Source organism: Coenobita brevimanus, chromosome 101 (assembly GCF_032717465.1).
Source record: "Coenobita brevimanus isolate Jiangsu-jjx chromosome 101, ASM3271746v2, whole genome shotgun sequence".
Classification (NCBI taxonomy): Eukaryota; Metazoa; Arthropoda; class Malacostraca; order Decapoda; family Coenobitidae; genus Coenobita; species Coenobita brevimanus.
The window spans coordinates 38,076,852-38,092,469 of record NC_137054.1 but is presented as its reverse complement, the minus strand read 5'-3'; the positions used below and the strand labels follow the sequence as shown (position 1 = coordinate 38,092,469).

Genomic DNA, 15,618 nt, shown 5'->3' with positions numbered 1-15,618 from the left:
GCAGTAGTGTGGTTTGCACACAAAAAGAAAGATATAAACAAGATTGAGAGAATACAAAGAACAGCAACCAAAATGGTCCATAGCCTGGTAAATCTGTCGTACAGAGAGAAGCTGGAAAAGCCGGATTTGCCTTCCTTAGAGGAGAGGAGAATGAGAGGCGACAAGATTGCAGTGTCCAGGACCATGATGGGAGAAGATAAAATTGACAAAGAAGATCTGTTTGTACGGGGTAAGAGAGCAACAAGAGGACACGGAATGAAACTGAAGAAGCCCAGCTGCTTGAAAGATATCAAGAAATGTAGTTTTCCTTATAGATGTACAGACCTGTGGAATAGCCTGGACAAAGAGATCTATCTATCTATCTATCTATTGCCAGACGCCTCAATCCCGTTTGGGATGGCCACAAACAAATCGCCTCCAAGTCGCCCTGTCCCCCGCCATTTCACTGCCCTGCTCCCAACTCACACCCCCCTCTCTCATATACCTCTCCACCCCATCCCTCCATCTCATCCTCGGCCTCCCCCTCCCTCTTCCACCCTCCACCTCACTCACATACACTCTCTTCGTCAGTCTTTCACCCTCCATCCTCCCCACATGGCCAAACCACCTCAGTGTGTTCCTCATAACGCTTCCTATCACATCCACATCAACACCACAACGCTCCTTTATATCCTCATTCGTCAGCCTGTCTCTCCATGTGACTCCACAGGCTCCTCTTAAATAACTCATTTCCACTGCTCTCACTCTTGACTTGTGTCCTTCCAACAACGTCCAAGCTTCACTTCCGTACGTTAGAGTTGGTATCACAATACTGTCATGTAGTAACTTTTTCACTTCCATGCTCACTTCCCTGTTTCTTATCACTGCTTTCAAAGAACCAGCAACCTTTCTTCCCTGCTGTACCCTTTCAAGCACTTCACCCTCCAAACCTCCATCCTTACTCATCACACTACCCAAGTACTTAAACGTACTCACATTTTCCAATTCCTCATCATCCAACCTCGCTGTACATTCACTGACTTCACCTCTCTCAAAGACCATCACTTTACTCTTCCCTACATTCACCTTTAGATTCCGTCTCTTACACACTCTCTCAAACTCATCCACCAAGCCTTGCAGCTCCCCTTCGTCTTCACTCAACAACACAGTATCATCTGCAAACAACAGTACAGGGAGTTTCCAAACACTATCCTCTCTCACCACGGCCACTCCAACATCCACTACCCTACCTTGTACCTCTTTTATTACCCCATCCATGTACAGATTGAACAACCATGGAGACATGACACATCCCTGTTTCAAACCAATTTTCAAAGAGAAAAATTCACTTAGTTCAACATCCAAACGCACTGCAACCTTCGCACCATCGTATATACTCTTCACAGCATTCAACAACTTCCAATCTACTCCATATATTCTTAACACTTTCCACAATCCTTGTCTATCCACCCTGTCATATGCTTTCTCCAAATCCATGAAAGCCGCATACAACTTCTTTCCCTTCTCTAGAAACTTTTCCACTAAAGATCTGAGAATGAATATCTGGTCTACACAACCTCTTCCCTTCCTAAACCTCCCTGTTCTTCTCCAACTAATTTTTCTGTTCTTTCTCTAACTCTGTCAATAAGTATCCTACCATACACTTTTCCTATTATACTAAGAAGACAAATGCCCCTATGATTACCACACACTTCTTTTTCCCCTTTTCCTTTGTACAAGGGAATAAATATACCTGACTTCCAATCCTCCGGGACTCTACCTTCCTCCCAGGCCAATCTGCACATCTTCCACATCCATTCTACTACTACTGTATCTCTCCCCCATGCTTCAGCATTTCACCACACACTCCATCAATTCCTGGGGCTTTCCCTGATTTAACTTTCTTCATTGCTTCCACAACTTCTATCCTACTGATTTCTTCCTGTCTTCTCACCTCCCTCCTTCTCCCAGCCATTCCCCAGCCACTTATACTCGCATTACTTCCATCCTCTACATTCAACAATTCCTTAAAGTGTTCTCTCCATCTGCTCACTTTTTCTCCCTTCTCCACTAGTAATCTACCATTTTTATCTTTCACTCCCCTGCTAACTTCACTTCCACCCTGTCTTACTCTTTTCACCTCTTTCCAGAACATTTTCTTACAGTCCCTCCACTTTACACTCAAATTCCTTCCAAATTCCTCATCCACTCTCTTCTTACTCTCTCTCACTAATCTTTTCACCTCTCTCTTTCTTTCTACATATAACTCTCTCTTCCGCCTCTCAACCTCTTCCATGCCCCTATTTCTCATCCATTCATTGTATGCTTTCTTCTTTTGTGCCACAGCCTGTTTCACCTCTTCAGTCCACCACGCTGTTCCTTGCACCCCCCTCCGTCTTCTCTTCCTTCCACATACCACATCACATACTGCACATATTTCTTCTGTAAATATTCTACACACACCTTCCACATCTCCCATCTGCTCCAATTCATATTTGCCCAATCGTTCCTCCACTTCTCTCTTATACTCTGCCTTTTTCTCATCCTCTTGTAACCTTTCCACTCTCCTTGCAACTACTCCTTCCTCTCGTCTTTCCCTTCTTCTATTCCTCCATCTTAACTTGAACTTTAATTCTGGCCACCACCAAGTAGTGGTCAGAAAGTCCACTCCCCCAACCTCTATAAACTCTTGCATCCATTACACATCTTCGCATCCTTTCATCCACACACGCATAATCAATCATTGCCTTCCTTTCATTCAGTTCACCACCCACCCTTCTCATCACTCGCTATGTATACCTGAGGATCATTTATGCCTGAAGATGGTATTGGCTATCACCAACCCCCTTCCAGCACAAATGTCCACTAATGCACTCCCATTCTCATCTATCTCAGCAGGCACACCCTACTCACCAACTATTCCATCCACCTTCACATTCCCAACTTTACCATTCATATCACCAATCAGAAAGGTGTCTCTTTGTACTCTTTCCAAATTCAATTACTTTACATTTCTTCTCATTAAACTGCATTTCCCACACTTGACTCCAGTCAGATATCTGATTAAGGTCCATATGCAGCTGTTTACACTCTTCTTCTTTTTTCACTTTCCATAACAGAACTGTCTATTCCTTCCACCATATCATTTACATAAACCTGGAACATGATTGGTGCCAAAACTGACCATGAAGTACACCACTAATTACTTAACACCACTCTGACTGTTGGTCCTTTATGACTGTTCTTATCTCCCTTTCCTCCAAAAAACCCTTCATCAACTTAAGTAATGCTCCTTTTAGACCTCCCGTGTTCAAGTTTCCACAACAATATCCTGTTTGGTACCTTGTCAAATGCTTTCTTTAGGTCCAAGAAGACAATCCATCCATCCATCCCTCTCTTGCGTACCATCTATCACACTTGAGTAAAAGCTTAGTAGGTTTGTGGTACATGACCTTCCTTTTCTGAAGCCAAACTGACAATCTGTTGTTGTATTAGTTCCTTCCAGAAATTTAATCCATTGGTCTTTCACTATGATCTCACAAATTTTTGCTACAACACTGGTTAGTGATACCAGCCTTTAATTCAGTGGCTCCTCCTTGTTTCCTCCTTTTATATGGAGACCACATTTGCTCTTTTCCAATCCCGATGGACTTCGCTTTTTGCTAGTGAGTTCATATTGATGTCATGTATCCTTCACGCTAGTTCCTTTCTACAGGACACTCTTTTATTATCCAGTTAAACACTCCATCTGGCCTTGGTGCTTTCCTAATATCTTGTTTTTCCATTAATTCCATTACTTCTTGTATATCTACTTGTATTTTGTCAAGCACTAAGTCCTTAGGTCTATCATTATATTCACTAAACTCACTCTCTCTTTTAAAAACGGTTTGAAAACAAACCTTCATCACTTCAGCCTGTGTGTCTGGAACCTCGTAAACGACTCCACCTACTTTCAATTTGTACATTCCTTCCATGTTTTTAAACCCCTCCATGGCCACCGGCATCAAATGATGTTTTACTGTATCATGGTCACCGAAGTCATTCGAATCCAGCTTATAAAAAAAACAAGAATTTTTGGGAAGTGAACAAACATTTTGAACATCTTGAGACTGACCTATGCTACACTCCCATACATCCTATCAGGCAGTTCAGAGCCTGCTGCTGTGATGAGTGGATTTTCAGTTTTTCTGCTTGTGGCCAGGCCTATACAAGCACAACTACAGTATACCCATTATCTCGACCCAGACAGAAAATATCATTTTTGTCCTCCCTTGCAAAACACTCACGACCACCCTGCTTACAATTACGAATGAATACAGGCATAAACAAAAAAAAACATGATAATAGGAGAAAAATACATTTTTGTCATGGTATCCTTACCTATTTGCTCAGGTTTGTTGTACAGATTTGGATCATTCGATGCAGTGCGACTTGTAGAAAACTGTGAAAACTTTTGGGAAGTGAATCCACATCTGGAACGTGAGACTGACCTTCACTTCACACTCTCACACCTCATATGTCAGTTCACCACCTGCTGCCGTGACAAGTGGATGCACAATTTTCTCGCTCGTGGCCATGCCTAAACACACAGTTAGACCCATTATCTTGACCCAGACAGAAAATATCATCTTTCTCCTCTCTTGTGAAACACACACAACTACCCTGTTTACAATTATAAATAAACACACACATGAAAGTAAAAGGAAAAAATAATTTTTGTTTGGTATCTTTACCTGTTTGCTCAGGTTTGTTTTACAGTTTTGAATCGTTTTACATTTTCTTTGCCTTTTACAAGCATAACAGGAATGTTTTCCATGTTCACATGATGCTTTCGTGGGTGGAAAGGCCTCCCTGCCCTTCCTACTAATCATCTCGTGCAAGGTGTGAATGGCAGGTCGTCTCACATTTCAACCCTCACTGTCCAGTCTGTACACTCAAGGGATGACGTTTATCTCAATTAGGTCTGAAAAAAGAAACTCTTCCCTCTCTTTTCCAACAAACTCCACCACCCAGACTACAAAAATAAGTCAATACTACCATACACACAATAAACACCGAAAAATGCAAAATAAATTCATAATATATAAATATATATATATATATACACTAAATCCTCGTAAATTGTGGCAATTTGGGTCTGAACCACTGCTGTGATTTATGAATTCCGTGATTTATGAATAATAACTCTTATGTGAAAAATTAATTTGGGTCTGGACTTTGGCCAACCCGCCCCCACAGCACCCTACCTACACCTTTCTAGGCACCATCAAACACAAACATACAGATTTAGGAATATTCAGTGCATGTATTAAATAGAAATAAGCAATATCAAGGGATCTCGCCTTAATCCTATGACAAAACTGCTTAAGTGAATGGAGTGGGGTGGTGCTGGGAAGAACTTAGAACCTCTCACCATGAGGTGGCGGTGCTCCCTCATGATGTTCTCCTGTCTCCAGCTCCTCTGCCTCCCTCAGGAAGCCCTCAAAGTCTGCCTCAGAGATGACAGATGCTACGTCATCCACGTCCTTAGTGTGTGAAGGGCCAGGCTATGGTTCAGGCTCAGCTTCTGCCCTTACCCGGGCAAAATAGTGGGTGATGAGTTCCTGATGTCTCTCATTAACTCTGCAGTTATGCAAGTCCTTGTAAAAATGCACAGTTTCTACCATATAACCCCCCTCCTCCAAAACTGCCTGGAGGACGGTCAGAAAGTCCTCTGCCACGGCCGCATCAGCAGACGCTCTCTCTCCTGTCGTTTGCACGTTCTTCAGGTGCTTTCTCGTCAGAAAGTTAGCCAACCATGCATGGCTAGCATGGAAGGGCTTAGGGGGGTTGATACTGAGTCATTGACTTAACAATTTGTGAAAACTCTTAGCCTTCTCCCTGATGACTGAGCCGTCAACTAGAATATTCTTCCTTGCCTGCCTCAGGACGAACATTTCCAGACATCTTTCTATCCAAATTACTGCCCCATCCCTTCACCGCACCCGGCCATCAATAAGCCCAGTCCCATAAACCTTGACGCACTTCTTCATCTTCTCCCTGTTCTTGTAGATCATCCTTATGGTCGACTCATTCTACCCAAACTCTTTCGCCAGCTTTGAAAACTTCTCTCCCTTCTCAACACAATGAATGGGCTCCAAACGTTGACTGTACGACAACGGCGGCAGCTTCTTGATGCCATACTGCTTAAAGCGCTTCATCAGGGGGTCGGGAGGGGCTATGGCAGGTAGGAGGCAGGGAGGTTGCAAAAAAAAGGAAGGTAGCTCTCATACTCCATGGCGACGGTCTGTAGTGTGCGGACTGGCAGGACAAGAACGACAGCAACATGGCGGCATTAGTATGCACACTTGCCACCAGAGATGCACAGTGATTGGTTGTTGGGTCACAATTTTCAGTTTGAATGCCGTGGTTTAAGTTCTCCTTGGAAAAGGCCTACTTGGGTGCCTAGGTCCAGTGGCGTAGCGTGGGCTGCCAGCACCCGGGGCAAAGAAAGTATTGCGCCCCCTAACTTGTGGACCGTTAGCACTCCCTGAGTCCCTTCCACCAGTCCAATAATTGAACCCCTTACCCCCCAGGCACACGTATTTTAAGAAAATATTTCATTGTATAACCATATCTTCACGTTCATAAATGTTTAAACCATTAAAAAATCGATTATATATATATAAACATACATAAATATATATATATATATATATATATATATATATACTGTATATATATAGAGAGAGAGAGAGACAGAGAGAGAGAGAGATAGATAGATAGATATAGATATATATATATTACATAGTTGAAACAGAAGAACGAAGAATAAGAAATGACTACCGTGTCAATAAAAAAAAAAAAAAAAAAAAAAAAAAAAAAAAAAAACTAACTTGTCGACACTCCAGAACAACAAAATACATCAAACAATCAATCTCTTATCTTGGCACACGCACACACTGGCTACAGCCAGGGTTACCACCGGGGAAAGTAGCAACATCCAAGATGGCTCACCTAAAATCTCCAAGATCGAATGAAAAAAAACAAGATATACTTAACAATTTTTATATGTACATAAAAATACAGGTGTAGCTCCTTCAACTCATTTTTAAGGCTTTTATACAGCAGAATTATTGTACATAAACCTGTGTGTTTTCCTCTCTGCTACTGGCAACTTCGGGCTCATCGACAGGATACGTGTTGCCTGCTGTGTGCTGCAACACTTATCTCCATAATGCTGGCCAATGTTGTCACTTTTCATGTCAATGATGAGTTCTTTTGATGGTTTCCATTCAAAGCACAGTACTTCTTGTCAAGCAATGGCTTCTTTTGCAAACAAATGATTGACAGTTGTGTGGGTCAACAATCTGTTCGTGGTCATGGTTTTTAGCATAGTCATTTGTGAGAACAATCAACTAACGCAGAAGAATGTGGTAGAACTAAAAGAACACACATTAGTCTTGAAAGAAATTCAAATTTAGACTGATTATTCCCATCAGTTATTCCAAGCAAAAATACCAGAAATATGTCGCTGATTGAGATGCAGAAGAGTTGATATGGAATGCAACAGTTCTTGCCACTGTTCCTGTAGAGAATCAAATTCTTTCTCCTTTGCTAGAGTAGAGAAGTGTAGCACCAAATTTGTAATGTGCTTTTCTTCTTCTGGGAGCAAGAGCTTTTTTTTCATTCATTCATTACCAGATGCCATGTATCCCAAACGGGGTGGCCAAAGGCTTAGGGTTAATTGTTTTACAGGGAGGGGCACTAATCCTCCACCAACCCCACTTGACACGTAGGGATGCCAACAGCATCTGGTGTTCCCAGGCGGTCACCCATCCAAGTACTAACCAGACCCAACGTTGCTTAACTTCGCTGATCGGACGAGAAGCGGTGTACTCAACGTGGTATGGCCGTTGGCTACTTTTGAATAAAAAATATTGAGTAATGCCAACACATTTTCTTCATCAAGAGGAAAGTGCTTTTGCATCTGCACACACAGTTCACAGGGTGCGTACACGTTATTATAGACGACCATTTCATACTAATCATTAAAGTATTTTCCAAGTTTAGTGTGTATATTTTTTTGGGAAAAAAAAAAAAAAAGATCCAGGTGATTTTTTGAATTAATCTCCAAGAACCCAAGGCAGGGGTAAACCCAAGATCTTGTATTTAAAAAATCATGTTTTACTCTGGGTTGGTGTTGCAAAACTTTGGCGAGAACATTACTTGGCGATGGTACTTTGAGATTTCGACATATCTTAATTTAGTGATCGGATTGTCGCCACATGCACAAATAACGGAACACGAAACGTGACAGAACAGACAGCAATGGACGAGGTAAGTGTACCGTTCTGCGCAGGATAGGTGGAGGAGACAGATCGGCTGCTGAACCCTAGTCCAGTCCCATCATCAGTAACGCATCTTACTCCCGCCAGGCGTGATGTGTCACGGATGATAGCAGTCAGTGGTGTGCTGATGCAATCCTCTAATATATATATATATATATATACAGTATATATATATATTTAAGGAAACATGAATGATGAAACCCATCTTACATATTTTTTTCCCTTGATGAATGTACAGTACAGTAGACATGGTATTCATAGTGTTAAGAAAGTTGTCTTTTGACACTGATTTTCTGTAGTTTGTTTTCGTCTACTCTTACACCTTCAAGTAAATGCTTCATTATTTCAGGAATTTATATATCGCCGTTTAATTTTTATAGTAAAAAGTTTGTTTTACCTTAGGATATAAAGTATATAAACCAGCCAGAAGTGATCAGTGAGTGATCATGTTATTTCAGTCACAGTACACTAACAAGAAACACGAGAAATTGCAGCTGCACTTAGGATGCATCCCCACTTTATGGTGTTTGTGTACGATCTCCCGGATTTATACTTCAGATAGTTGGCAAGCCTAACACATATGCATTTTAAGGATTACTTTAGGCGTGAGGTGGATTTTAAAAATTACGTAACGTATTAGTGTCACACATCACGGAGATGAGGCGGGTAGCGGAGGAGCAGCGAGGCTATCCTGGCGCTCTTGCAACACGGTGAAATTATGAATTTTTATATATGATTTTTTGTGATTCACCGATAAGGATTACATGAGGACAGTATGGCTGTAATTAGCGAGAAAAATAATGCAGATGTTGCGTGGCAATGTTTGTTTGCCCCGTCATGTTGAAAAACTGTGTTGAATGTACGAACATTGGGAGATTTTCAGTATGAGGGGAGGGAGTGCTATTTTTTTTTAATCACTACTTTATTATTATGATTTTTTTTTTTCCCCCCCACCCCTAAGAATTTTGCGCCCAGGGCAACCGCCCCTGTGCCCCCCCCCCCACGCAACGCCACTGCCTAGGTCCATGATTTTCATGACTTAACAGTGATTTAAGGTTGCCGGCAGTCTGACGGCCACTTAGCCACAATTTACAAAGCCATGCTTTATGAACACGCGATTTAGGAGGGTTGACATATAGATAGATAGATAGATAGATAGATAGATAAGTAATCCCTCCACTATCCGATGTAACAGAGCCAAAGGCACGTATGGAAAGTGGTCCCGTACGGATAGTGGGCCCCAGCCTCCTGGACCTATACTTATGGACCCTAACCTAGCCTGACTAGAAAAACACCTATACAACTCCCTACTGGACATGCATAGCACCTATTTAAGACCCAATTCACACCAATAAGGGACATAAAAGACTGAAATAAATGCAAAAGAACCAGAGAATGAGGTTTAACCCCTTAAACGCGGATCGTCTCGTTTGCGACGCTCAGCCAAAAGGACATAACGGCGGATCGTCGCGTTTGCGATTCTAGTAAATTTTGAATAACCGCGGGCAAGCAGGCTCCAGCTGGTATTGTCTATTAGTACCGCCACCCTTGAGCTACGTTTAGCACACTTGACCTTTGTACTACTGACCTCGGTTGTTGCCAAGTTTCATTTTTTTTACCCACCCACACACCGCTGCCCGGCCCTCCCTCGTCGTGCGATATGGCAGCACGTGGACGGCTCATACGTGTCAATCTGCGCCTTCCTCTCGCAAGCACTTTATGGTATTTGGAAACGCTTGTTTCCCCAGTTGTCACACTAGCATTTTTTCGTGCGGTTTGCCCCTGTTTAGCGTCAGTCCACGAGAATCTTTCAAGGTGACACCATGTCTAACTCAAGCTCTTCCGAGTCTGTGCCTTCCAGCCCTCCGAAAAAGGGTTTTGTGACCTCCACCCCGTACAAACCCTTACAAGGAACTGCTAAGGGACTTAGTGACTCGGCTATAGCTAGTGAGTTATTGAAAGCGTCCATGGATTATGGAAGTGACGTCGGTGTCTTATCTAGCCTGGCAGAGTCGGACACGCTATCGAGTGCTGAGTCTGAGGTGCCAGAAGTGACTATTCCTGTGCCAAGCACCTCAACAGGCAAGGCTCTTGTGAAAAGGGGGCCAAGAGGAGAAGAAGTGGTGACCCAGCTTCCCAGCCATTGTTCCCTACACCACGTCACGCCACCGCCAGCCCGCCACGCACTCCAAGCCCCATTCTCTCGTCGTCATCTTCAGCTGCCCTTTCTCCGGAGTCTTCGGAGTCGCCTTCACCACCTTAGAAGGGAAGTGGGCAGTCTACTTTACGTAGAGGTTTCCGTAGGCCCAGTGTTCGTGCTAGTAGGAGTAGAACTTTGTCTCCTAGTGTAAGACTAGCTAAGGTTACTCGCACTAGGCAACTCGCCAGTCATGCCACCGCAAGTGACCTTGAACCTTCAGCTTATCTCCCCACCACCACCACCACTACACCGACACAACCTAGGACAGCCTCTGCCTCACGCACTGCCTCACCACCTGCCTCACCCACTGCCACACGACCTGCCTCACCCCCTTGCCGCCCCCAGCACCTCCCAGCCTAGGCAGGGCACTCTGGATGCCTTCGTGTGGTCAGAGGGCTCAGATTTTGTGCCGGAAGATCTGCCCTTTGATGCCAGTGGGTGTGGAATACAGGCTGACTTCCCTGTCCCAGAGGATGGTGAATGCTTGGACTACCTGTTGGCCTTCCTGGATAATGAAGTAATGGAGCAGATTTGTACCGAGACGAACAGGGGCAATCTGCTGCAGTTCGTGAAGGTGAAGGTGAAGCTGCAACGCCATCCACGTCACGGATGGCAGCATGGGTTCCTGTAACGATCAGGAAACTGTTTTTTATTTATTGGTTTGATGCTACTGATGCCCCACAATTGGAAGCATAAGCTCGAGGAATACTGGAGTTATGACGATCTTTGCCCCACACCCATCTTCAATAAATACATGAGTCGCGATCGTTTCAGGCAACTCATGACTTACCTTCACTTCGCGAACAATGATGAGCCTTCCCAAACTGACCCATTATGGAAAGTGAGGGGAATCCTGAACTTGATCAAGGAAAAGTTTACGAGGTTCCTGCGCCCCTTCAAGAAAGTTGTGATTGACGAGTCCTTTGTTTTGTTCAGGGGCCGTCTTCGGTTCGTGCAGTATATTCCTAGCAAATGCCACCGCTTTGGAATCAAGTTTTTCGTGCTGTGCGACTGCGAGACGGGGTTCATCTTAGACTTCGTTATTTACACCGCCAGCGATGTGGACTTGGACAAGACTGACCCCTTTGGATTCTCTGGTTCTGTGGTGAAAGTGCTGTTGGAAAAGTACTTTGGCGGGAATCATGTCCTGTATACGGACAATTACTATACAGCTCCAAAACTCGCCAAGTACCTTTCTGAACACGGCGTCGGATCATGTGGCACTGTCCGTATCAATAGGGCACACTACCCTGCCTTCCCCGAGGCTGAAAGATCAAAGCGGGGAGACGTGCACCTGAAGAAAACTGACAAGATGCTGGCGATCAGGTGGCACGATAAGAGAATCGCGAATGTGCTCACCACAGTTCACAAGGGGGAAATGCTGGCCACAGAGATAGACTGCCTGAGGAGGAACCGTCGCTGGTACAGGAAGGTGTTCTTGCACTTGCTTGATATGTGCATGCTGAACGCCTTCATCCTATATAAGATCAAGAACAGGAAGCCAGCAAACTACTCTCTCCGACGATTTTCAAAGACTTGTGTGTACCAGCTGCTTCAGCGTTTTGGGCAGGTACTGCCATCAGGTCCCAGGCGCCACCCACACACACCTCCAGACCGCCTACAGTGTCAGGCCTACCTTCAGCGACACCGCCTGGAGCCACTGCCTGCCACTGCCAAGAGGGGAAAAGCACTCAGGAGGTGTCATGTGTGCAGCCACACTACCAGGCAGGACAGAACATTTAGGCGCACCTCCTTGCAGTGCAAAGAGTGCAAAATTCCCCTCTGTGCTTAACCGTGTTTCTTTGACTACCACAGCCTGACTAGATATTGAAAATAAGGATAAGAATCTTGAAAATAATACTGAGAGTGACAGTGATACTAGTGTTTAGTTTTCTTTTACGTACTGACAGTGACAGTCTGATGAGTGTAAATTAGTGTATGTACTTGTAAAAGCACTGACAGTGACAGTGATTTTTGGTGTAAATAATTGTACATAGTAATAATATAAGTATTGCGAGTGACAGTCACTCCAGTGTAAGAAGTTGAAAGCATATGTTTCTATTCTATGTTCTGACAGTGACAGTTTTTTGTGTAGAAAATATTATTTTTATAACAAATGACAGTGACACTGATGAATAAGGCAAAAAACTGACAGCTAGAGTGAAAGTGAGCGATAGAAATGAAGTGCGAGTGGCCGACCGGAGCGAGAATAAAGTGCCTGCCGTAAGGCTGAATAAACTCGCGCCGCGGTGGTCTTCCTCATTCCCGCTTCACAATACTGGCAGTGACAGTGATTTTTAGGGCCGTAATAGTGACAAGCGAGCCTTTGCGAAGTACTATGAAGGAAAATAATGTAGTATACGTGTTTTTAGCCGTGAAAAGGCAAATGTGTGTTCAGTGACGGGAAGATCGCCGCCGCGCTGCATGTCGGCCGTGCGCTCCGTTCATTATAGCCTTATTTTCGGTGCTTATTGTACAAATACTGATTCCAAACTACCTGTACGTTGTTGTATAAAGTGTACTGTGACAGACTGAGGCTGTGGTAGAAAGAAAACTGGGTTTCTGGAGGTGTGAAAGTGAAGACTTTGTTACCCAACTTTGCAAGTCTTCACAAGTCCTTTGGTAGTCCACGAAGGCTCAACATCTGTCTCAGGAGACAGCTGAATGTAAGTACTATATGCCATAAAAATTTTAATGTTCTAGGGTTAATCTCTGATTTTTGGCAAATATTTTCCCACAGGTACTCAGACCCCGTTACAACCCCGCCACACGGGGAGGATCGGCCGTACACGGCCGCGTTTAAGGGGTTAAGAGGTGAGTATATACAACATTAAACATTCTGGGTACTTACAACAAGTCCCTGGCTCCTGGACTGGTACTTATGGACCCTAACCTAGCCTAACTCAGAAAAACACCTCCCTATTGCACATGCATAGCACCTAAGACGCTGTTCACACCAATAAGGGACATAAAAGGGTGAAATGAGGTTTTAGAGGTAAGTATGAAAAATACAGTACAATATGAAACATTCTGGTTACTTACAACAAGTCCCTGGCCATCTCGATGAATAACCCGCCTCCTCTCAGACTCTGACAGTAAAAAGGAGTACCTGAAGCACCTGTAGTACACTGTAAATGAAGTCTTGCACTGAACTTAGTCATTTGCACTCATAATTCCATTTTCTAAACACTGCGCAATCCAGTCTTACTTGCGCTCCATTTTACCTTCATTAAATCCGTGTCGTACTCTGCACTTAAGTCTTTGCACTCAGAAATCCATTTTCTTAACATTACACACTCTAGTCTAATTTGTGCTCCATTGTATGTCAATAAAATCAGTGCTGCACTTTGCACTTAGGTCTTTGCACTCAGAATTCTAATCTCTTAACACTGTTTTTTCATTGCACAACACTGTAAATTCCCATGTGGTCTAGTGGAGAGTTCTTGCTGTTTATTCACTGTCAGAGTCTGACAGTAGCTGATGCAGGTGGCCTAGGGGTGCATCACTGGGACGTGGTGATGGACTACCCACTGCAGACGACTCAGAAGAGAGGCGCAAACTCACGTCCAGTGGCGACTCCACCATCCCTGATGTGCTGGGTTGTGGCTTGGAGGATGAGGGCCTGTCTTGGGGAGGTGATGGTGTGGAGCCAGGGCTGGGCACAGTGGGGGTCACAGGTCCGAAAAAGCTGTCAATGGTTGACTGACGCAAGGAAAGACGATTTTAGCAATTAATGATGCGCTGCCTGAAAGCGTGCACTTCCTCCACAAGTCCCAAGGGCCCCATCTCCCTGCCGCAGTCCAGGTGTTCCAGGTAGTCGAGAACGAACTTTACGTGTTCCCGGAGTGTGCTCAACTTGGGGATGGCTGGAGAAGTATCACGCTGAGAGGAGTCCGCATCATCATCGCCGTCCTTGTCGGAATCTTAAGCTCGGTACTGACACCTGCAACTGAAGATGTGATCTCGATATCAAACATGGTCTGATACCCAGGATCACCCTCGTCGACATCCAACCACTGACGCACATCGTCCACATCAACATCGTTGCCATGTGCACGTAGATGTGCATGGAAGTCATCCACGTCGAAACCTAGGAAATTGTGCTCCACATCCGTTCCGAGAAGCAGACGAGACCAATCACTTTCTAGAGTCTTGACAGGGACTTCCTTCCATGCACTGGCCCAGTTGTAGATTGCAGACTTGATGTTGTAGCAGCAAATGTTTTCCAAAGTCCACTGGCCTAGTGTGTCCCGTCCCTCCCTGTGCTCGTCCTCGTCCTCGAGAACAACCATCACCTCGTCCAGGAACTTCCTTTGGTACAGCCTCTTCGTTGCCACGATCACTCCTTGGTCCATTGGTTGGATGAGAGTAGTCGTATTAGGTGGAATAAACATACACCTAATGCGGCCATTCTCAGCCACCATGTCCTTGTCGCACGGATGAGCAGGTGCATTATCCAAGAGAAGGAGGGCCTTTACCTAGTCACGCGGGATTCCCAGTTTCTCCATCTGGTAATGGATGACCTCCTTGACGAAATGGCGGTGGAACCAGTCTTTGAAGATCTGGGCAGTGAACCATGCCTTCACAGAATGGTACCAAACAACAAGAAGGACATCCATCACCCCACGAAAACATCGAAGCTGCTTTGCATGGCCAACAATAACGGGCTTGAGCCGGTGCATGCCGTTAGCACTGGCACAACACAAAGCAGATATTCGTTGCTTGCAGAGCTTGCGGCCAGGTACATGCTTCTCCGTTTCCTATGCTAGAGTGTTCGTTGGCAAAAAGGGATAGAATAAACCAGTTTCTTCAACATTGTAGACTTGACCAAGAGTGAGGCCCTCAATGTTGATCAAGTCTTTCACCTTGTGCCGAAACTCTTCTACTCCATCCTCATTGGCGTCCAAAGCTTCTCCATGGGACTTATAGTTGGAAAAGGCCATGTAGTAACTTGAACGCGAAGAGCCAACCCTCGGATGCCTTGAAGTCTAGGGCGTCGTGAAGCCTTGCGAACTTCTCAGCAGCAGCCTTCAGCTCTGTGGCATGCACCAGTACACCAGCAGCACGTTGTTGTCAATACCAAATAAACGTGGAGCGGTCGACTTCAGC

At 44.5% G+C, this 15,618-nt stretch overlaps 1 protein-coding gene and 1 non-coding gene across 2 annotated transcripts in view; both read right to left on the bottom strand.

The window, feature by feature from the left end:
• Positions 1-15,618, bottom strand: part of LOC145415010 (protein MON2 homolog) — a 1,148,323-nt gene that overhangs the window by 1,061,747 nt on the left and 70,958 nt on the right. The window lies entirely within an intron of this gene.
• Positions 7,761-7,879, bottom strand: LOC145415184 (5S ribosomal RNA). The gene has a single exon (XR_013900021.1). It is a non-coding gene; the product is annotated as a 5S ribosomal RNA (ribosomal RNA).